This window comes from Rhinopithecus roxellana, chromosome 5 (genome assembly GCF_007565055.1).
Source record: "Rhinopithecus roxellana isolate Shanxi Qingling chromosome 5, ASM756505v1, whole genome shotgun sequence".
In the NCBI taxonomy this organism is placed as follows: domain Eukaryota; kingdom Metazoa; phylum Chordata; class Mammalia; order Primates; family Cercopithecidae; genus Rhinopithecus; species Rhinopithecus roxellana.
The window spans coordinates 89,430,754-89,453,323 of NC_044553.1; the positions used below are offsets into that span (position 1 = coordinate 89,430,754).

General features: G+C 42.0%; 1 protein-coding gene and 1 pseudogene across 5 annotated transcripts in view; one reads left to right on the forward strand and one right to left on the reverse strand.

Annotated features, from left to right (window-relative positions):
- WDR89 (WD repeat domain 89) overlaps nucleotides 1-22,570 on the forward strand; it is a 49,049-nt gene that overhangs the window by 12,209 nt on the left and 14,270 nt on the right. For 3 of the 5 annotated variants that reach the window (XM_030931041.1, XM_030931039.1, XM_030931040.1), the window contains one exon: nucleotides 4,991-5,096. The gene's annotated coding sequence lies outside the window, so the exon portion shown is untranslated. Of the gene's footprint in view, nucleotides 1-4,990; nucleotides 5,097-20,888; nucleotides 20,948-22,570 lie in introns of those variants that run through there. The other 2 variants (XR_004057388.1, XR_004057387.1) reach the window with 1 other exon arrangement.
- LOC115897818 lies at nucleotides 13,083-13,179 on the reverse strand (annotated as a pseudogene).

Sequence of the window (22,570 nt, forward strand, 5' to 3'; positions counted from 1 at the left end):
GTTCCTGAGGGAGAAAGGAAGAACCACGGATTGTCAGACTTTGCTATCGTTCATGGAAATTGGGAGCATGGGTTGAAGAGAGAAGCTAATGAAGTAAATTTTGGATAATCTGAATTTTAAGTTCTGGCAGCACACGTAGCAGGCATTTAACAATACTAGAGCTTCAGAAAGAGATTAAAAACATGAAATTTGTAGATAAAGATCTGGAAGTGATTACTAAAGGCTTTTGATCTGGTATATGCAAAATTAATGTTTCAAAATGGAAAGACACAAATGTTCCTAAATCCACTAATGCTTTGAGGGCAGAATCAAGTTCTAGTTATCACTGTCTCTCTAGCACCTAGAAGAGTGCCTAACACTGGTGTTTAATTATTAAACATTCTGCTAAGCTTGGGTTGCAGTGGGGTTCAAGGAGAAGGGAACCCAAGAAAGTGATAAAGGGAAGAACATTTTAGGACATCACCAGGGATGGAGAGGCAGTATTTCAAACTTTGACTAATAAGAGTTTGTGTAAAGTCCTTACTACAGGCAAACATCCTTTTTGTTTTTTTTTGAGCCAGGCTCTCACACTGTCACCTAGGCTGGAGTGTAGGCGCCGTCTTGGCTCACTGCAGCCTTAGCCTCCCAGGCTCAAGCGATCCTCCCACCGTAGCCTCCCAAGTTGCTGGGACCACAGGCATGCACCTCACCATGCCTGGCTAATTTTTTGTGGTTTTGGCAGAGATAGGGTTTCACCATGTTGCCCAGGCTGGTCTCAAACTCCTAGGCTGAGGCAGTCCTCCAGCCTCGGCCTCCCAAAGTGCTGGGATTACAGACATGAGCCACCTCACCCGGCCAGTGGCCTTTCTTTTATTATTATTTTTTTCTTAAGGTTGACATCAAATTGCTAGGATCACAGCTACTTCTCCAGAGATTTGCGTTACTCACTTTTTAAATTAGGGTGTCTCCCCAGATGTTACATCTCTAGGGTCTGTCCTAGCCATCTTATCTAAAAGGTCTTGACCCCATCTTATCTCTTCTCATCCTATTACATACCTTAAACTCTCGTTTATTTTTCTTCATAGAGCTTGCCATTCTTCTTGTTATATATTTATTTCTTTATAGCTGAGTTGAATAATGAATGTTGCAGCCTCAGAATAACAGTCAACTCAGTAAAACTGTTGGAACAAAATTATAGCATTTCTTTGGTCAGCAAAAATTCTCTTCAGATATTTTATGAGTAAAGTTATAAATTCTAAAAAAGAAACTAAGTTTTTAAACTATTTTAGATTTTTTTTTTTTTTTTTTTTTTTTTTGAGACTAGATTTTGCTCTGTTGCCTGGACTGGAGTGATCATGGCTCACCTGATTGATCACATAGCCTCAACTTCCCAGGCTTAAGCAATCCTTCCTCCTCAGCCCCCAAGTAGCTGAGATGACAGGTGCACACCACCATGTCTGGCTGATTTTTAAACTTTTTGTAGAGAGTAGGATCTCACTATGTTGCCTGGACTGGTCTCAAACTCCTGGGCTCAAGGGATCCTCCCACCTGAGTCTCCCAAGGTGCTGGGCTTACAGGCATGAGCCACTGTACTCAGCCTGTTAGAGAAATTTAATCAAAAAAGTTATTAAAATTTCCAGTCAAGTATTGAAATAACTTTCTCTACTTGACCTCCTGGGCTCAAGTGATCCTCCTACCTCACCTTTCTGGTAGCTGGGACTGCAGGCATGCGCCACCATACCCAGCTGAATTTTTTTTTTTTTTCATACAGTGGAATTTAATTCAGTGATACTCAGTTATAAGAAGAAATGAGCTTTTAAGACACTGAAAGACATAGAGGAAACCAGAAAAGGCCACTTGCCTTATGATTCTAACTATTTGACATTCTGGAAAAGGCAAAACTAAAGAGACAGTAAAGAGATCAATGGTTGATAAAAGTTCAGGGTGAGCAGAGGGATGAATGGGCAGAACACAGGATTTTTAGGGTGGTGAAAATTTTATAATGGTGGATTCCTTACATGTATTTGTCAAAACCCATAGAACTGTACAAAACGAAAAGTGAACCCTAAGGTAAACAATGGACTTTAATTTTTTTATAAAAGCTACTTAATGTTGTTTTATGTGGCAGTATTCTAATTTGACCACTTCCCAATTAATGGAGATTCAGGGTGTTAGGTTTTTTTTTTTTGTTATTACGATTCTATAATAAATATCCTTCCTTACATACACATATATTTAATTTTGGATAGATGCTTATGGGAGATTGTTGGATTCAAGGAAACACATATTTCTAGTTTTATTATATAGTACCAGAATACTTGTCAAAAATTTTTTTTTTTTTTTTTTTTTTTTTTTTTTTTTTTTTTTAGTAGAGACGGGGTTTCACCGTGTTAGCCAAGATGGTTCTCGATCTCCTGACCTCGTGATCCACCCGTCTCGGCCTCCCAAAGTGCTGGGATTATAGGCTTGAGTCACCGCGCCTGGCCTTTGTCAAAAACTTTAACAGAGGGGAGAGAGAGAGAGAGAGAGAGAGAGAGAGAGAGAGAGAGAGAGAGAGAGAGAGTGAGAGAGAGTGAGTGTGTGTGTGTGTATGTGTTTAGAGACAAAGTCTCATTCTGTCACCTAAGCTGGAGCGCATTGACACAGTCATAGCTCACTGCAGCCTGGAACTCCTAGCCTCTAGTGATCTTCTAACCTCAGCTTCCTGAGTGGCTGGGCCTACAGGTGTACGCCAGCACACCCAGCTAATTTTTGTATTTTTTGTAATGACGGGGTCTCTTTGTGATTCCTCAGGCTGGTCTCAGACTCCTGGTCTCACAGTGATCCTCCTGCCTTGGCCTCCCAAAGTTCTGGGATTACAGGTGTGAGCCACTGTGCCCAGCCTAGAATGTTTACAAATGCCCATTTCCCCATACCCCATCAGCATTGATGTTATCAATGTTTTTAATTTTTGCCAACCTGATAGGTGAAAATGGCATCTTATTTCCTCAACTGTTAGTAATATTGAACTTTTTTTTTTTTTTTTTTTTTTGAGACAGTCTCACTCTGTAGCCCAGACTGGAATGTAGTGGTATGATCTTGGCTCACTGCAATCTCCGCCTCCCGGGCTCAAGCCATTCTCATGCCTCAGCCTCCCAAGCAGCTGGGATTACAGGCGTGCACCACCACGCCCAGCTCATTTTTGTATTTTTAGTAGAGATGGGATTTTGCCGTGTTGGCCAGGCTGGTCTCAGACTCTTGAGCTCATATGATTGTGTTCTAACCACCTTGGCCTCCTAAAGTGCTGGGATCACGGGCATTAGCCACTACACCTGGCCGAGATTGAACATCTCTTTTCACTTCTTGTTCATTTGAATTTTCCCTTTTATGACTTACTGCTTCTTTTAGCTATTATTTTATGTTCAGATAAATTCCTTGCATAGTAAGGGTATTAACCCTTAATTGTGTGTTATGAAAATTTTCTTCCAGTTTCAGTTTTCTTTTAACTATATTTTCAATGTATTTTACCTTATTTTAGTTATGTTTTTGTTTAATCAGATCTCTCACTTTTTGCCTTCATGGCATCTGGGTTCCAGTTTTGCTTTAAAAGTCCTCTATGGCTAGGTGCGGTGGCTCACGCCTGTAATCCCAGCACTTTGGGAGGCCGAGGTGGATGGATCATGAGGTCAGGAGATCAAGACCGTCCTGGCCAACATGGTGAAACCCCATCTCTACTAAAAATACAAAAATTAGCTGGGTATGGCAGCGACATGCCTGTAATCTCAGCTATTCGGGAGGCTGAGGCAGGAGAATCGCTTGAACCCGGGAGGCAGAGGTTGCGGTGAGCTGAGATCGCGCTGCTGCTCTCCAGCCTGGTGACAGAGCTAGACTCTGTCTCAAAAAAAAAAAAGAAAAAGTACTCTTCTACTCCAAAATTGTATGTTTTGCTGCTTTGTGTTTAAAATGTGGTTTTCCACATTTTCTACAATGAGCAGTTAAAATAGCACTAATTATTATTTATTTGTACTTACTTATTAAAATATAACTACTGTAAGGTCTACAAGTCTGGGGTAGAGCTTGGTGAACTTTTACAAACTGAAGACATCTGTGCCAACAACACTCAAATTGGTACCAGCACCCAAGAAGCCTCTTGAGGCCAGGCGTGGTGACTCACACCTGTGATCCCAGCACTTTGGGAGGCCAAGATGGGTGGATCACCTGAGGTCAGGAGTTTGAGACCAGCCTGGCCAATATGGTGAAACCCCGTCTCTACTAAAAATAAAAAAATTAGCTGAGCATGGCGGTGGGCGCCTGTGATCCCAGCTACTCAGGAGGCTGAGGTAGGAGAATTGCTTGAACCGAAGGGGGGCACGGAGCCCCCCTTTGGTTGCAGTGAGCCATCGTGCCACTGCACTTTCAGCCTGGGCGACAGAGTGAGATTCTGTCTCAAAAAACAAAAAGAAACCTCTTGGATGCCCCTTCCCAGTCATTCCCACTAAAGATAACCACCATTCTAATTTCTATCATCATACATTAGTTTTGTCTATGATTTTTATGTTTTGTTTGCCTTTGGGCATGGGAGATCAGGTTTGTTGAAGTGTAATTTACATTCAATAAAATTTACCTTTTTAAACTTTGTAAGTATGTAGTTTGATGAGTTGACACATGTGTGTACCTACACAGTTGTGTAACCAGCACCCTGATTAAGGTATAGAATATTTTCATCACGCAAAAAGTTTCCTTGTGCCGCTTAATAAACAATGCCCTCCCCCACAACCTCGGCCCCTAACAACCAGTTCCTATCATTTTGCTTTTTCCAGAATGTTATTTAAATGGAATCATACAACATATACTCTTTTAAGTTGCATGTATCTCTGGTTCCTTTTTTATTGCAGAGTCAGATTCCATTATATGTATATGCCACAATTTGTTTTTCCATTCAGTAGATGATAGTTATTTCTGGGGGAGGGAGGGTCTTTGTTGTTTATTTTTTCTGTGCTTAAGCTTACCCATATTTCTGGTTTTTTTATAGGTATTTGACTGTTACAAATAAAATGGTGATGAACATGTGTACAGGTGTTTGTATGGACATAAGTTGTCATTTCTCTTGAGTAAATACCTAAAAGTGGGATTGCTGGGTAAGTATATATTTAACTTTTTTTTTTTTTTTTTTTTTTTGAGACGGAGTCTCGCTCTGTCGCCCAGGCTGGAGTGCAGTGGCCGGATCTCAGCTCACGGCAAGCTCCGCCTCCCGGGTTCACGCCATTCTCCTGCCTCAGCCTCCCGAGTAGCTGGGACTACAGGCGCCTGCCACCTCGCCCGGCTAGTTTTTTGTATTTTTTTTTTTTTTTTTTTTTTTTTTTTTTTGAGACGGAGTCTTGCTCTGCCACCAAGGCTGGAGTGCAGTGGCCGGCTCTCAGCTCACTGCAAGCTCCGCCTCCCGGGTTCACGCCATTCTCCTGTCTCAGCCTCCCGAGTAGTTGGGACTACAGGCGCCCGCCTCGTCGCCCGGCTAGTTTTTTGTATTTTTTAGTAGAGACGGGGTTTCACCGTGTTAGCCAGGATGGTCTCGATCTCCTGACCTTGTGATCCGCCCGTCTCGGCCTCCCAAAGTGCTGGGATTACAGGCTTGAGCCACCGCGCCCGGCCAGTTTTTTGTATTTTTTAGTAGAGACGGGGTTTCACCATGTTAGCCAGGATGGTCTCGATCTCCTGACCTCGTGATCCGCCCGTCTCGGCCTCCCAAAGTGCTGGGATTACAGGCTTGAGCCACCGCGCCCGGCCTATATTTAACTTTTAAACAAACTGCCAAACCACTTTCCAAAGTGGCTATAACATTTTACCATCAGTGTATGAAAGTTCCTGTTACTTTTGCATTTTTGCCAGAACTTGGTATTGTTAGTTCTTTTCAATCGTAGGCATTTTAGCAAATGTGTAATAATAGGTAATTATTAATATAATTTGCATATCTCTGATGACTAATATTATTGAGCTTCTCGTGCTTATTTGTCATTCATATATTTTCTTTGGTGAAGTATCTGTTCAAATATTTTCCCATGTTTTAATTGAATTATTTGTCTTATAATTTGGTTGCAAGAATTCTTTATATATTCTGGATATAGCAACTTTATCAGATTGTGATTTGCAAATATGGTCTCCCAGTCTGTAGTTGGCATTTTCTTTTTTTTAATTTTCTAGTTTTTTTTTTTTTAATATTTATTTTTGTTTGTTTTGTTGTGGGCTTTTTTGTTTTGTTTTGTTTTTTTGAGACAGGGTCTCACTCGGTGACCCAGGCTGAAGTGGCAGTGACGCAATCTCGGTTCACTGCAAGCTCCACCTCCCAAACTAAAGTGATCTCTCCATCTCAGCCTCCTGAGTAACTGGGACTATCGGCATGCGCCGCCACGCCTGGCTAATTTTTGTATTTTTGATGGAGACGGGGTTTTGCCATGTCACCCAGGCTGGTCTTGAACTCCTGGACTCAAGCCATCCACCCCCCTGGGCCTCCTAAAGTGCTGGGATTATAGGCATGAGCCACCGTGCTGGGCCTGTAGTTTGCATTTTCTTGACTGTTCAGAGCAGGTTTTACATTTTAATTAAGTCAAAATTTTCTTTTGTGGTTTGTACTTTTTGTATTTTAAGAGATCTTTGCCTAACCAAAGGTCATAGATTCCCTTTTTTCTCTTACAAGTTTTGTAGTTCTTGCTTTTACATTTAGGTCTATGATTCATTTTGAGTTCATGTTCTATGTTCTGACTTCTCATTTGTCTCATATTAGTAAACCATTGCGGCTTTCTCTTTGTTAATATTTGCATGGTATATCTTTTTTCTATCCATTTCCTTTTAACCTATCTATGGCTTTATGTTTAAAATGGGTTTCTTTTAGATAGCATATAGTTGGGTCTTGCTTCTGTCTCTCCACCACCCACATCCTGACTATCTCTGTCTTTTAAATAAGGTGTCATATTATTTATATTTAATGTAATTGTTGGTATGGTTGGATTTTTTTTCTTTTCCCCCGAGACGGAGTCTCACTCTGTCTCCCAGGCTGGAGTGCAGGGGTGTGAGCTTGGCTCAATGCAACCTCTGCCTCCTGGGTTCAAGAGATTCTCCTGCCCCAACCTTCCGAGTAGCTGAGATTACAGGCACATACCACCACACTCGGCTAATTTTTGTAATTTTAGTGGAGACAGGGTTTCACCATGTTGACCAGTCTAATCTCAGACTCCTGACCTCAAGTGATCTGCCCACCTCACCCTCCCAAAGTGCTGGGATTACAGGCGTGAGCCTCTGTGCCCAGCCAGGTGTAGTTGGATTTAAATCTACCTTCTTACTAGTTGTTTTTGTATTTTCTGTTTTTCTCATCAGTTCTTTATTTCTTTTTTCATCTTTTTGATTGGGTGGTTTTTCTCTATGATTGGTTTTGGTTTGTGAATTTACTGTTTAGTTTTTTGTGTGTTTGTTTAAAGTGGTTGGTCTAGGGTTTACTATATGCCTTTTTTTTTTTTTTTTTTTTTTTTTTGAGACCTGGTTTTTCTCTGTCACCCGGACTGGAGTGCAGTAGTGTGATCTGGGTTCACTGCCACCTCTGTCTCCCGCTCAAGTGATCCTCCCACCTAAGCCTCCTGAGTAGCTGGGACTACAGGCACCTGCCACTATGCCTGGCTAATTTTTATATTTTATGTAGAGATTGAGTTTTGCCATTTTGCCCAGGCTGGTCTCGAACTCGTAGGTTGAAGTGACCCACCCACCTTGGCCACCCAAAGTGCTGGGATTATAGGCATGAGCCACTGTGCCCGGCCCATTGTATCCTTTTTGAGTTGTTAAAATCTAGCTTCAAATAATGTGATACCATTTTATGGTATAAGAATCTTAGAACATTATCCTTCCACTTCCCTCCTCCCATTCTCTCACTATTATTGTCATGCATTTTATTTATTTACTTATTTATCTAGAGATGGAGTCTTGATCTGTTGCCCAGGCTGGAGTGCAGTGAGCTGATCTCAGGCAGCCTCCGCCTCCCAGGTTCAAGCAATTTTTGTGCCTCAGCCTCCCGAGTAGCTGGGATTACAGGCACCCGCCACCATGCCTGGCTACTCTTTTTTTTTTTTTTTGAGATGAAGTCTCGCTCTGTTGCCCAGGCTAGAGGGCAATGGCATGATCTTGGCTCACTGCAACCTCCACCCCTTGGGTTCAAGCGATTCTCCTATCTCAGCCTCCCAAGTAGCTGGGGTTATAGGCATGTGCCACCACGCCCAGCTAATTTTTTTGTATTTTTCTATAGATGAGGTTTCACCATGTTGACCTGGCTGGTCTCGAACTCCTGACCTCAAGTGATCCACCCGCCTCAGCCTCCCAAAGTGCTGGGATTACAGGTGTGAGCCACCACGCCCAGCCTGCCTGGCTACTTTTTTTGTACTTTTAGTAGAGACGTGGTTTCACCATGTTCGCCAGGCTGGTCTCGAACTCCTGACCTCAGGTGAGCCACCCACACCCGGCCGATGCATTTTACTTTGACATGTCATAAATCCCTTGGTTTATTATTACTAGTTTTTACTTTCAACAGCAATTATCTTTTAAGGAAAAATTTAAAAGGAAAAATTGTCCTGTATTTACCTTCATGTTTACCATTCCCAGTGTTCTTTATTCTTTGTGTCAATTCGGATTTCAGTTTGTTATCATGCTCTTTCTGCCTGAACAACAATTTAACAGCAACAGTTCTGGCAGTGAATCTTCTCAGTTTGTGTTTGTCTGATAATATTTCTTGTTTGTCTTTTTGAAGACTATCAAGTGCAGTAGTGAGAAGAGGGGAGGAGTGGAACAGGGAGTTTGACCTGTAGCTGACTATGAGCAATCAGTTGGGATAACTCACTGCCTTTGGACCAGACTGATAGTCTTTGTTTTATACTCTTTTTCAGAAGATATTACTGGGTACAGAGTTTTGTGTTGGTAGGTTTTTCTATCCTTTCGGTGTTTAAAATTGTCATTCCTTTCTCCTCTGGCTTGCATAGTTTTTGATGCGAAGACTGAAGTAATTCTTTTTTTTGAGACAGTCTTGCTCTGCCAGCCAGGCTGGAGTGCAATTGCATGATCTCATCTCACTGCAACCTACATACACCTCCTGGGTTCAGGCGATTCTCCTGCCTCAGCCTCCCGAGTAGCTGGGATTACAGGTGCCTGCCACCACTCCCAGCTAATGTTTGTATTTTTAGTAGAGATGGGGTTTCACCTTGTTGGTCAGGCTGGTCTCAAACCCCTGACCTCAGGTGATCCACCTGCCTCAGCTTCCCAAAGTGCTGCAAAAAGCAGAGGTTGCAGTCACCCGATTGCAAGATTGTGCCACTGCACTCCAGCCTGGGCAACAGAGTGAGACTCTGTCTCGAATAATAATAATGCTACTATGAAATTTATTTATAAGTTTTTACATGAACATATGTTTAGCTTTATGAGAAACTGCCAAAGTGTTTTCCATAGAGGCTGCTACATTTTACATTTCCACCAGCAATATATAAGGGTTCCAGTTTCTTCACATTCTTTTTTGAAAAATGTATTTTTTAATTGACAAATAAAAGTTGTATATATTTATGGTGTATAGCAAGATGTTTTGATGTTTTGATATGTGTATACATTGCGGAATGACTAGATCTAGCCAATTAGCATACCCACTGCCTTACATACATTTTTTTGGATGTGGTGAGAACACTCAAAGTCTAGTCTCTTAGCAACTCTTGGCAGGTTTTTTTTTTTTTTTGAGATGGAGTCTCGCTGTGTCACCCAGGCTGGAATGCAGTGGCACAGTCTCAGCTCACTGCAACCTCTACTTCCCAGGTTCAAGTAATTTTCGTGCCTTAGCCTCCTGAGTAGCTGAGACTACAGGCACTTGTTACCATGCCCAGCTGATTTTTTTTTTTTTTTTTTTTTTGTATTTTTAGTAGAGACAGGGTTTTACCATATTGGCAAGGTTGGTCTCAAACTCCTGACTTCAAGCAGTCCACCTGCCTTGGCCTCCCAAAGTGCTGAGATTACAGGCGTGAGCCACTGTACCTGCCCCCTCTTAGTAATTTTATTTTATTTTTTTTATTTTTATTTATTTTTTTATTTTTATTTTTTATTTTTTATTTTTTTTTTTATTTTTGAGACGGAGTCTCGCTCTGTCACCCAGGCTGGAGTGCTGTGGCCGGATCTCAGCTCACTGTAAGCTCCGCCTCCCGGGTTCACACCATTCTCCTGCCTCAGCCTCCCAGAGTAGCTGGGACTACAGGCGCCCGCCACCATGCCCGGCTAGTTTTTTGTATTTTTTAGTAGAGACGGGGTTTCACCGTGTTAGCCAGGATGGTCTCGATCTCCTGACCTCGTGATCCACCCGTCTCGGCCCCCCAAAGTGCTGGGATTACAGGCTTGAGCCACCGCGCCTGGCCTTATTTTTTATTTTTTTATTTTTTTTATTTTTTGGTTTGGTTTGCTTTTTATCAGCTTTATTGAGTGTCTTAATTTAATTTAATGTAACTTAATTTAGGAGAGCTAAGTAATTAAACATGAGGCCAAAGTACATAAGAAAGCAGCAGCCTTTTATTGCAAATATGTACACACTCTCGGGCGAGGTTCTCTGGTCCTCAGGTGTGGGGGACCAGGGAAGTCGCGGGGGTGCTCTCGGGTGAGGTTCCCCGGTCCACGAATGCGGGGGCGAAGAAGTCACCAGTAATTTTCAAGTATACAGTACGTTGTTACTAACTGTAGTCACCATATTGTACATTAGAGCTCTTGAACTTACTCCTCTTGCCAAGTGAAATTTTAGACCCTTTGATCTACATCTCCCCAGTTCTCCCTCCTTCCCAGCCCTGGTTAACCACCTTTCTACTCTCTGCTTCCATGGGTTTGACTGTTTTAGATTTCACATATAGATATGTATGTTTGTATACATGCACACATCTAGATGAGATCATGTGATATTTAGCTTTCTATATCTGGTTTACTTTAGTTTATAATATAATGTCCTGCAGATTTATCTGTTTCACAAATGACAGGATTTTGTTCTTTTTTAAGGCTGAATAGTATTCCACTGTGTATATACACAAATGTATACCTGAGTAGCTGGGGAGACAGGTGCACACCACCATGCTTGGCTAATTTTTGTATTTTTACACCACATTTTCTGTATCCATTCATCAACTGAAGAACACTTAGGTTGATTCTATATCTTGGCTGTTGCGAAAAAATGCTGCAGTGAACCTAGGAGTACAGATATCTCTTTGATGTACTGATTTCATTTCTTTTTTTCTTTTCTTTTTTTTTTTTTTTTTTTGAGATGGAGTCTCACTCTGTCAGCCAGCCTGGATTGCAATGGCGCAACCTTGGCTCACTGCAATCTCCACCTCCCAGATTCAAGCGATTCTCCTGCCTCAGCCTCCTGGGTAGCTTGGATTACAGGCACATGCTACCATGCCCAACTAATTTTTGTATTTTTGCTAGAGATGGGGTTTCACCATGTTGGCCAGGCTGATCTCAAACTCTTGACCTCAGGTGATCCTCCTGCCTTGGCCTCCCAGAGTGCTGGGATTACAGCCATGAGCCACGGTGCCTAGCCTATTTTTAATTGTTTTAGGAACCTTCATACTCTTTTCCATTTTGGCTGTACTATAGTTTCTTTACATTCTTGCCAATACTTGTTGTTTTCTCTTTTGGGGGGTGCTTAAAAATAACCACTTCACAATTATTTCAGTTTTTTTGTTTGCTTTTAAGGCTTGTCAAGTGAAGCAGTGGGAGTGTATAGTTACATTATTAGTAGGTATATAGTACATATATGAGTGTTCTCCGGGTTTTTTTCTGTTTATTGCCTCATTTCTTGATAACTTGTTGATATTTCTCTGTCTCTTTAAAATTGAATTCTGTACATCGTGTGTAGAAGAATAGTAGAGACTAAGTAAGTAGTATTTAGCCTCAGAAATGGATACCTGTGCTTCTATCAGACTGTGAGTGTTGGGGTTTGAACAATCTAGCCTGGTTTGGGTTTTGGTGTTACTATAGTTGACATTAACATACCCAAAACTTCAAATTCCTTCAGCTATGAGCTATTACGATCTTGTGCTTAGTGTCAGGCCTGGGATGCTGGAGGGTTTTCTCCTTGTCGCTGCTCTACTCAGTCTCAGCAGGCCCGAACAAGAGGTTTCTCTCCATGCTCTTCCCCACCACCTGCCGACCGTCGGTGCTCTTTCCACAGCGTGAAGCTTGGCAAAAGTAGGGAGTCATTCACTCCATGATTTTTAAAAATACACACACATAAAATATCTCTGTTCTAGACCCACATTTCATTGTTAACTTGACTGGCTAAAAAGACTCCAGGTTAGAGATAATTTTGACCCAGAATTTTCAAGCCATTATTCGTTTTTTCCCTGAGGGTTGCTATTGAGAAGTCTGATATTGTTACTATGCTTCAAATTTTTTTATGAGACCCCTTTTCTCCATGGACACTTGTAGAATCTTTCCTTTATCCCCAGCATTATGAAATTTCAAGATACATGTGACTTGGTATGGCTTTCTTTTGCTGTCCTTTTTGCTGAACACTCAGGTTTGTTTGTTTGTTTGTTTTCTATTTTTCTTTCTGGACTTTTCGTTTTTAGGATGTTTGACTTTGATTGATCGATCAATCCTCTGATTTCATTATTTCTTTCTTCTTCTACTTTAGTTGGGAGAATTCCTTAACCATATCTTTTCGCTCTTCTGTGGATTTTGTATTTCTGCTATCTTATTCTTAATTTCCAAGAATTCTTTCCTGTTATCTGAATGTTCTTCTTTGTTAAAATACACCTAAAAGCCAGGCACAGTGCCTCCTGCTTATAATTCCAGCACTTTGGGGGGACTGAGGTGGGCAGATTGCTTGAGTCCAGGAGTTTGAGACCAGCCTGGGCAACATGGCAAAACCCCATCTCTTACAGAAATACAAAAATTAGCCAGGCATGGTGGCGCATGCCTGTAGTCTCAGCTACTTGGTAGGCTGAGGCCAGAGGATCATTTGCTCATGGGATGCTGACATTACAGTGAGCCAAGATTGTGTCATTGCACTCCAGCCTATGTGACAGAGAGTGAGACCCTGTCTCTCTCTAACACACACACACACACACACCACTAAAAATATGGAATGTTTCACACACTGTAATTCTTGTGCAGGGGTCATGCTAATCTGTATTGTACCAATTTTAGTACATATGCTGCTGAAGCGAGCACCATGATTTTATTTTTAAATGTATGCATCTGAGCGTACTCACCACCCAGAATTCTCTTGTTCTATTTCTCAGTTTATATCTCTCCCCAAAATTATTCTTACTTCTGCCATTATAGATTTGTTTTGCCTTTTTTTAAACTTTATATAAATGAAATCCCTCAGGACCTTTTTGTGTCAGGCGGCTAACCAGTTCTGAGATTCATCCACATTGTTGCATGTACCAGTTGTATGTTTTTTATTGCTATGTAGAATTCTAGGCCAGGCGCAGTGGCTCATGCCTGCAATACCAGCACTTTGGGAGGCTGAGGTGGGCGGATCACTTGATACCAGGGTTTGAGACCAGCCTGGCCAACATGATGAAACCCCGTCTCGACTAAAACTACAAAAATTAGCTGGGTGTGGTGGTGGGTGCCTGTAACTCCAGCTATTTGGGAGGCTGAGGCAGGAGTATCACTTGAACCTGGGAGGTTGCAGTGAGCCGAGATCATTCCACTGCACTCCAGCCTGGGTTACAGTGCAAGACTTGGTCTCAAAAAAACAACAAAAAAAGAGAATTCTATTGTATTTACATACCACAATTTATCAGTAATGCCTGTATAAACAACTGGATAATTATCAAATTGTCCAGTTAATCATCTTATCTGAAGAGCTTGTAATTAGGCCAGGCACAGTGGTGCATTCTCGTAATCCCAGCACTTTGGGAGACCGAGGCGGGTGGATCACCTGAGGTCAGGAGTTCGCGACTAGCCTGACTAACATGGTGAAACCCCGTCTCTGCTAAATACAAATAAAGAAAAAGCCAGGCGTGGTGGAGCATGCCTGTAATTGAAGCTACTTGGGAGGCTGAGACAGGAGAATCGCTTGTACCTGGGAGGTAAAGATTGCAGTGAGCTGAGATCGTGCTATTGCACACTAGCCTGGGCAACAAGAGCAAAACTCCATCTCAAAAAAAAAAAGCTTGTAATTAAAGTATTAATAATATACCAACAACATATTTCATATTTACCTTGCTGCTTAAGCCAGAAACCGAATAATCATTTTTTTTGAGACAAGAATCATTTTTGACTGCTTTTCTCACATACCACTTGCAGTCTTACCAGAAAATTATTTCATATTTGTGACCTACATCCAGCCATTTCTGTCATAACTCTTTCTCAGAATTTTGCACAAACCTCTAAACTACTTATACTCTCTTGCCCTCTGGTCTGTTCTCCAGGCAGCAGCCCAAGGAACCCATTCTCAGTGTCTCTTACCTGCTCTCAACCTACAGTGGCTTTCTTTCTCACTTGAGAATAAAATCCAGAGTTCTTATCATGACCAACAGAGCTCTTACCTGGCTCCAGCAACCTCTTTAATCTCATTTTCTACACGCTTCTTTCTTTCTCTGACTTTAGCTACACTGGCCCACTTGCTCTTTCTCTCTGCCTAGGCAGCTCTTGCTCCATGTAATCCACTCCCTTGCCTCCCTCATTTTGTCCTGGTCTCAGCTCAAATGTCACCTCATGGGGGAAGCTTCCTTTAATGATGGAATAGAAATGGCTTTTCCTGCCTCATTTTTCTTGCCTTACCCTATGTTGTTATTTTTTATAACACTCATCACTATTTTTATTTTTATAATTAGTTATTGGGCTATGTATCCACCTATCTCCTTCTATCCTGTCCTGCATGAAGAAAGGGACTTCATGACTGTTCTTTGCTAAATTTGTTATGTTCTAGGCCTGTCATGTCATAACCTTTCCAGAATTGTTTTTTTGTTTGGTTTGTTTTGGTATTGAGACAGAGTCTCACTCTGTCACCCAGGCTGGAGTGCAGTGGTACAATCACAGCTCAACTTGCAGCCTCAACCTCCCTGGGCTCAGGTGCTTCTCCCGCCTCAGCATCCCAAGTAGCTGAGACTACCACCACTTTACCACGCCCTGTACATGTAGCTCTAAAGTACAAAAATTAGCTAAATTTTGTAGAGATGGAGTTTAGCTGTGTTGCCCAAACTGGTCTCAAACTCCTGGGCTCAAACAATCCACCCACCTCAGGCTCCCAAAGTGCTAGGATTGTAGGTGTGAGCCACCGCACCTGGCCAAGAATTGTTTTTGAATTCTTTTTTTTTTTTTTTTTTTTAAGACAGGGTCTTGCTCTGTCGCCAAGGCTGGAGTACAGTGGCACCATCTCAGCTCACTGCAACCTCTGCCTCCCAGGTTCAAGTGATTCTCCTGCCTGAGCCTCCTGAGTAGCTGGGAGTACAGACACACGCCACCACGCCTGGCTAATTTTTGTATTTTTTAGTAGAGATGGGGTTTCGTCATGTCGGCCAGGCTGGTCTTGAACTCCTGACCTCATGATCTGCCTGCCTCGGCCTGCCAAAGTGCTGAGATTACAGGTGTGAGCCACTGGGCCTGGCTGTTCTTGAATTCTTGAGTAGGGCAATTCTTTAGAACTTTTGAGCAGATTTAATGTTGTTAGAGCTTATCAGTTTCTAACTATAATGTGTACAATATTTAAGTAGCTGGCTTTTAGATAATGTAAACATCATTCTGTAACAGGATATGGTTCTTTTTGTTTTTCCTCATTTTTTTTGCAGTTATTAAAGGTAGCATTTGCTTAATTCTTAAAAGCATCTTTTCAAAATTAGAAAATGAAGAAATAGTAAACAAGTAGTACCAATTCAAGAATTGGATTATTCCAAATTGCTTCTAACTGTTCCAAATTAAGACATCTGGTGACTAGGGAAATTTGGTTTCTCTGTTTGGTTAACCAGCTGGTTGTTCTGGAAAGGAAAAGGCAGTTAATTGTTCTTGTTGAAAGATTCTGGGCATTTGTGGAATTACCGTAAAGGGTGACGTTTGGATGCAAGATGTACATGCAAAACTGGACATCTCAGGATGTTATTGAGGAAAATATTTTTGTTTTTAAAAAGATGCTTTGAATGTTATATCTGGAACCTGCAGCATAATCTCACACTGCATGAGAAAGTATGTGTCATTTCCTTCCAGTCCTCCCCCTTTTCTTTGGTAACAGATTCCTGTACTTTAAAAATTGTGCTTTTCCTGAGAATTTTAGTATATTTAATGCATGGGATGCCATATGTTGCTGCAACCACTATCTTGAACGTTTGTGTGAATAAGAATACGATAATCAGACTAGCTAAGCAGGATTAATTTACAAAGACATTGTCTTAGTCATTAATGAATGTGAAATTTAAAATTATGTTAGAGTTGTAGCAGATGTCAGTTTAGCATACCTTCCACTAAATATTCAGCAGTTCTTCTGAATTTAAAACAAATGGCTCTTTGGCAAATTGTCTTAGAGCTAATTCTGTGTTAGTTTAAAACATACATATACATTCCTCTATGTTATAAATGTTTTCTGGAAACGATTTTCCTGAAATTAAACCAATGTATGCTTTTTATCCCAAGGTAATGTTTCCTCTGGGACATACTGGTAATGCATATGTGTGATTGTTCCTATTTGACTCTTCCCTGTTTCTCTGAAATGTTAATACCAGATTGTTAAGATTCCTCTGTGCAGTTTTGCTTCAGATAAGCTGACATCAGATATGTATAATATAGCCAGGTATGGTGACATGTCTGTGGTCTCATCTGCTTGGGAGGCTAAGGTAGGTGGGAGAATTGCTTGAGCCAGGGAGGTCAAGGCTGCGGTGAGCTGTGATTGCACCACTGCACTCCAGCCTGGGCCACAGAATGAGACCCTGTCTCAAAAAAAAAAAGGAAAAGAAAAGAAAGAATATGCCTGATAAATATTAAGCTACTTAAATGTCTCGTATAAAGCTTTTGTAGCTGCCAGTAGATTTTTCAGGTTTGCCACTGACCTTGCCACTTTAGACACTAGCAGCTGCTGCTTCCAGGTGCTCTGCTAATATCTCCCCTTTAAAAATATTAATATACTACATGCTTATGTAGAGACGGTAGAGTACAGGAATTAATAGCATGGGCTGTGGAATAAGAAAACTTGAATTCAGAAACTGGCTTTACTGCATATTATGTGTGCTTTTCTCATCAGTAAAATGGATATAATAGTACTTTTGGGATTGTTATGAGGTTGTTGTCATCATTAAAAATTTCAGTAATAGGCTGGGCGTATTGGTTCATGCCTGTAATCCCAGCACTTTGGGACACCAAAGCAGGAGGATTTCTTACATGCAGGAGTTCGAGACCAGCTGGGGCAGCATAATGAGACCCCGTTTGTATTAAAAAAAAAAAAAATGTTTAAAAATTTCACCAGTGGCCGGGTGCAATGGCTCACACCTGTAATCCCAGCACTTTGGGAGGCCAAGGCGGGTAGATCACAGGTCATGAGTTCAAGACCAGCCTGGCCAAGATGTTGAAACCCCATCTCTACTAAAAATACAAAAATTAGCTGGGTGTAGTGGCGGGCACCTGTAATCCCAGCTACTCGGGAGGCTGAGGCAGAGAATTGCTTGAACCCGAGAGGTGGAAGTTGCAGTGAGCCGAGACCGCACCACTGCACTCCAGTCTGGGCAACAGAGTGAGACTCTGTCTCAAAAAAAAAATTAAAAATTTCAACAGTATTAAAAAGAGCTAGAATCCCAAAAAATAAATAGTATGAAAGAAATGACTGAACTTTAGGTATTTTAATACAAGAGTTTCTGACTCTTGAAATTCACTTTAAGCTTTTTAAAACGATGAATAACATTAAGAAGTTGGAATCATTGTGTTTTGGAGTTTTTTGGGTTTTTTTCTCACTTGTCCCCTAAGAAGTTGTAGGATGCCACCTCTGCAAGCAGATTTGGAGTTTTAAAACTACATGTTTCAGATATGTTCACCGCTGATTGACTGATGCAGCCAAATGTAGGTTTTCCTGGTCAGCAGATAGCCTTTCATCTGGTGTTTGGTAGGCTGCGACTCCTTTCATTTTATGGCTGTACCATCCTGTAGGACCAAGGAGTCCTCTCCATCCAGCCAGCAGATGAGCAAAGAGAAGGTGGAGAAGACCCATTATCTCTTAATCCTAGCCTAACTGCGGCATGCATGGCTTCCACTGGCAAAAACTAGTCACATACTGAGGCTGAGACAGTCCTTGCTGGGTGACCTGGAATCTGTCTTTTCATCTGAGATCCCATTGAATGTCCTATACCAAATCCCATTCCAACAAGTCCCAGGTATATTCCACTCTTAGGGGCTGCTTCTCATTTCCCAAGCTGAGGGTGGAGATGTTAAAAAATAGCCCTACCAACTCTTCATGCCTTTGCTGAGCTCCTGCAGTAGTAAGTAGGAGTACTTACTACTTTCGAGAGATTTTTTGAGGTTGCCTACCAACTCCCTCAGTTTGCTTCTTTCCAAATTTGGGAGTATTTGTGAGAATTCTTGAAATTTGGCCGGGCACAATGGCTCATGCTTATTGGGATTACAATACGTTGGGGCACTTTGGGAGGCCAAGGCAGATGGATCACCTGAGGTCAGGAGTTCGAGACCAGCCTGGCCAACATGGCAAAACCCTATCTCTACAAAAAAACACAAAAATTAGCCAGGTGTGGTGGCGCACCCCTGTATTCCCAGCTACTCGGGAGGCTAGGCAAGAGAATCGCTTGAACCTGGGAGGCAGAGGTTGCAGTGAGCAGAGGTCGCGCCACTGTACTCCAGCGTGAGCAACAAAGGGAAATTCTGTCTCAAAAAACAAACAAAAACTTGAAATTTTATTTTTACCTTTCCTTAGTACTGCTTTGGGGAAGGGGATATTGGTGTATGGAAGGAGATTCTGTTGGCTCTGCTATATTTTCCAGTTTATTATGAAGCTAGATTAGGGACGCGACTAGGGCAGAGATTGGTGGTGGTAGTCCTGATTGGCCTGCTGGAGCCATCTCAGGTCTAGAGTTGAGTTTGACTGAAGGGCTTTTCAGCATTGGGACATTCCTAGTGTGTTAATACCCGAAATATTTTTCTGTCTAGAACTATAAACGTCCATGATATGTTAAAAATTTTTTGTCAGCCGGGCCTGGTGGCTCAAGTCTGTAATCCCAGCACTTTGGGAGGCTGAGGTGGGCAGATCACTTGCGTTTAGGAGTTCAAGACCAGCGTGGGCAACTTGGTGAAACCACATCTCTACTAAAAATACAAAAAATTAGCCAGACGTGGTGTCACACGCCTGTAATTCCAACTACTTGGGAGGCTGAGTCAGGAGAGTTGCTTGAACCCAGGAGACGGAGGTTGCAGTGAGCCGAGACTGTGCCACTGTACTCTAGCCTAGCCTGGGGGACAGAGCCAGACCCTGTCTAAAAAAAAATTTTTTTTGTTATTGTTTTGGGATAATGTTAGGTTTACAGAAAAGTTGCAAAAATAGTACAGAGTTCCTGTATACCCTTCACCCAGCCTCCCTAATGTTAACATAACCATGGAACATTTGTCAAAACTAAGAAAGTAACATTGGGATAATACTATTAACTAAATGACAGACTTTATTTGGATTTCACCAGGTCTTCCATGAATGTCCTTTTAGTAGTCCAGGATCTAATCAATGACACCATATTGAATTTCATCATCACAACATCATGGTCTCCCCCAATCTGATGATCTCTTGGTCTTTCTTTGTTTTTCATGATCTTAAAGCTTTTTTTTTTTTTAAGACAGGGTCTTGCTGTGTTGCCCAGGCTGGAGTGCAGGCACAATCTTGTCTCACTGCAACCTCCGCCTCCTGGGTTCAAGTGATTCTCATGCCTCAGCCTCTTGAGTAGCTGGTACTACAAGTGTGTGCCACCATTCCTAGCTAATTTTTGTATTTTTAGTAGAAATGGGGTTTCACCATGCTGGCCAGGCTGGTCTCGAACTCCTAGCCTCAAGATCTGCCTGTCTCAGCCTCCCCAAGTGCTAGGGTTGCAGGCATGAGCCACTGTGCCTGGTCTGATCTTGAAGCTTTTGAAGAATATCCCTCAAATTGGCCAGGCCTGGTCTGATCTTGAAGCTTTTGAAGAATATCCCTCAAATTGGCCAGGCACAGTAGCTCATGCCTGTAACCCCAGCACTTTGGGAGGCCAAGGTGGTGAATTACAAGGTCAGGAGTTCGAGACCAGCCTGATCAATGTGGTGAAACCACAGCTCTACTAAAAATGCAAAAATTAGCCAGGCATGGTGGTGCATGCCTGTAATCTTAGCTACTCAGGAAGCTGAGGCAAGAGAATTGATTGAACCCAGGAGGTGGAGGTTGCAGTGAGCCGAGATCATGCCACTGCCCTCCAGCCTGGGTGACAGAGTGAGACTCCTTCCCAAAAAAAAAAAAAAAAAAAAAAAAAAAAAAAAGAATATCCCTCAAATTGGGTTAGTCTGAGGTTTTCTCATGATTAGACTGGGGTTTTCTATTTGGGGAAGAATATCACAGAGGTGAATGGAATGCCTTTCTTATCATACCAGGGGGTTCATGATAGGAACATGACATATTGCTGATGATGTTACCCTTGATCAGTCGGTCACAGTGATGTCATCTGAGCTTCTCCACAGTGAGGTTACTATCTTTTACCCTTTCCGTACTCTATTATTTGGATGCAAGTAACCAAGTCCAGCCTACATTCAAGGGGAGGATAATTCAGCTCTACTTTCTAGAGGGAGTATATCTACATATGTTACTTGAGTTCTGTAAGGCAGATTTGTTCCTTCTCCCTCATTTATTTACTGATTTGTTTTTATCAGTATGGACTCATGGATATTTATTCTTTGGATTGTAATCCAAGAGTTTTTTTTTTTTTTAGGTCGGAGTCTTACTCGGGTGCAGTGGCATGACTTTGGCTCGCTGCAGCCTTCACCTCCCAGATTCAAGCAATTCTCCTGCCTCAGCCTCCCAAGCAGCTGGGATTACAGGCATGAGCCACTGCGCTCAGATGAGTATTGTTATTTTGTTGTTGAGATTGTTTTAGAGTGGCCAGTGGAGTTCTTGGCTCCTATGTCTTTTTGTTTTTCCTTTTAAACTCTTCTTTCTCCAAGGAACTGAAGGGCATTTTTAATAGTTTATGTCTCAAACCATTCTGATTGGTATCTAACTAAAAGATAAGAATCTTGGGAGAGTTCACTGAGAACCTTGGGCAGTGAAACACAGTCATCTTTTGAAACATAGTGAAGTTCATATGCTATTTGGGTTTTGTTTTATTTTTTGTTTTTGTTTTTTTTGAGACAGAGTTTCTCTCTGTCTCCAGGCTGGAGTGCAGTGGCGCGATCTTGGCTCACTGTAACTTCCACCTCCCAGGTATAAGCAATTCTCCTGCCTCAACCTCCCATGTAGCTGGGATTATAGGTGGGTGCCACCACCCTCCGCTAATTTTTGTATTTTTAGTAGAGAGAGTATTTCACCATGTTGGCCAGGCTGGTCTCCAACTCCTGAGGCTCTGGTTTGTCGGCCTCCTGAAGTGCTGGAATTACAGGCATGAGCTACCACGCCCGGCCATATGCTCTTTAGAAATGTATTTTTAATTACAAAATGAAAAATAAAATCTAAGAAAGCACCAGCTCAATTTGGTGCGGCTGTAGTTATTGAGATTTGAGAGTTGTTTATTTAATTTTGTGTTCATGAACATTGCATGTTGTTTTTTTAAATAGTTAATATAAAAGTAAACTGTGTTAAGTTTCTGAATAGCTGTAAGAATCATAGCTTGTAAAATGTGAAATGAAGGCCGGGCGCGGTGGCTCACACCTGTAATCCCAGCACTTTGGGAGGCTGAGGCGGGCAGATCAGGAGGTCAGGAGATCGAGACCATCCTGGCTAACTCGGTGAAACCCCGTCTCTACTAAAAATACAAAAAATTAGCCAGACATGGTGGTGGGCGCCTGTAGTCCCAGTTACTCCACAGGCTGAGGCAGGAGAATGGTGTGAACCCGGAAGGCGGAGCTTGCAGTGAGCCGAGATCGCGCCACTGCACTCCAGCCTGGGTGACAGAGTGAGACTCCATCTCGAGAAATAAAATTAAAAAAATAAATAAAATAAAATAAGAAATGAATTTAAATGACTAAATGAAATGAAAAGAAAACAGAAAGGAAATTAATATTCGTTGTTTGTTTTCTTTATGCCAAAAATTGTGCCTTCTGCATATGTCTGCTTTGTGTTTCTATCACCCCTGTCCTAGCACCAGTCTCCTTTTTTTTTTTTTTTAATTTTTTTTTTGAGATGAGGGTTTTGCTCCGTTGCCAGGCTGGAGTGCAGTGGCGCGATCTCAGCTCACTGCAACCTCCGCCTCCTGGCTTCAAGCAATTCCCCTGCCTCAGCCTCCCAAGTAGCTGGGACTACAGGTGCACCACCACGCCCGGCTAATTTTTTGTATTTTAGTAGAGATGGGGTTTCACCATGTTGGCCAGGATGGCCTGGATCTCCCAACCTCATGATCCACCCGCCTCAGCCTCCCAAAGTGAGGAGATTATAGGCGTGAGCCACCAAGCCACCGGT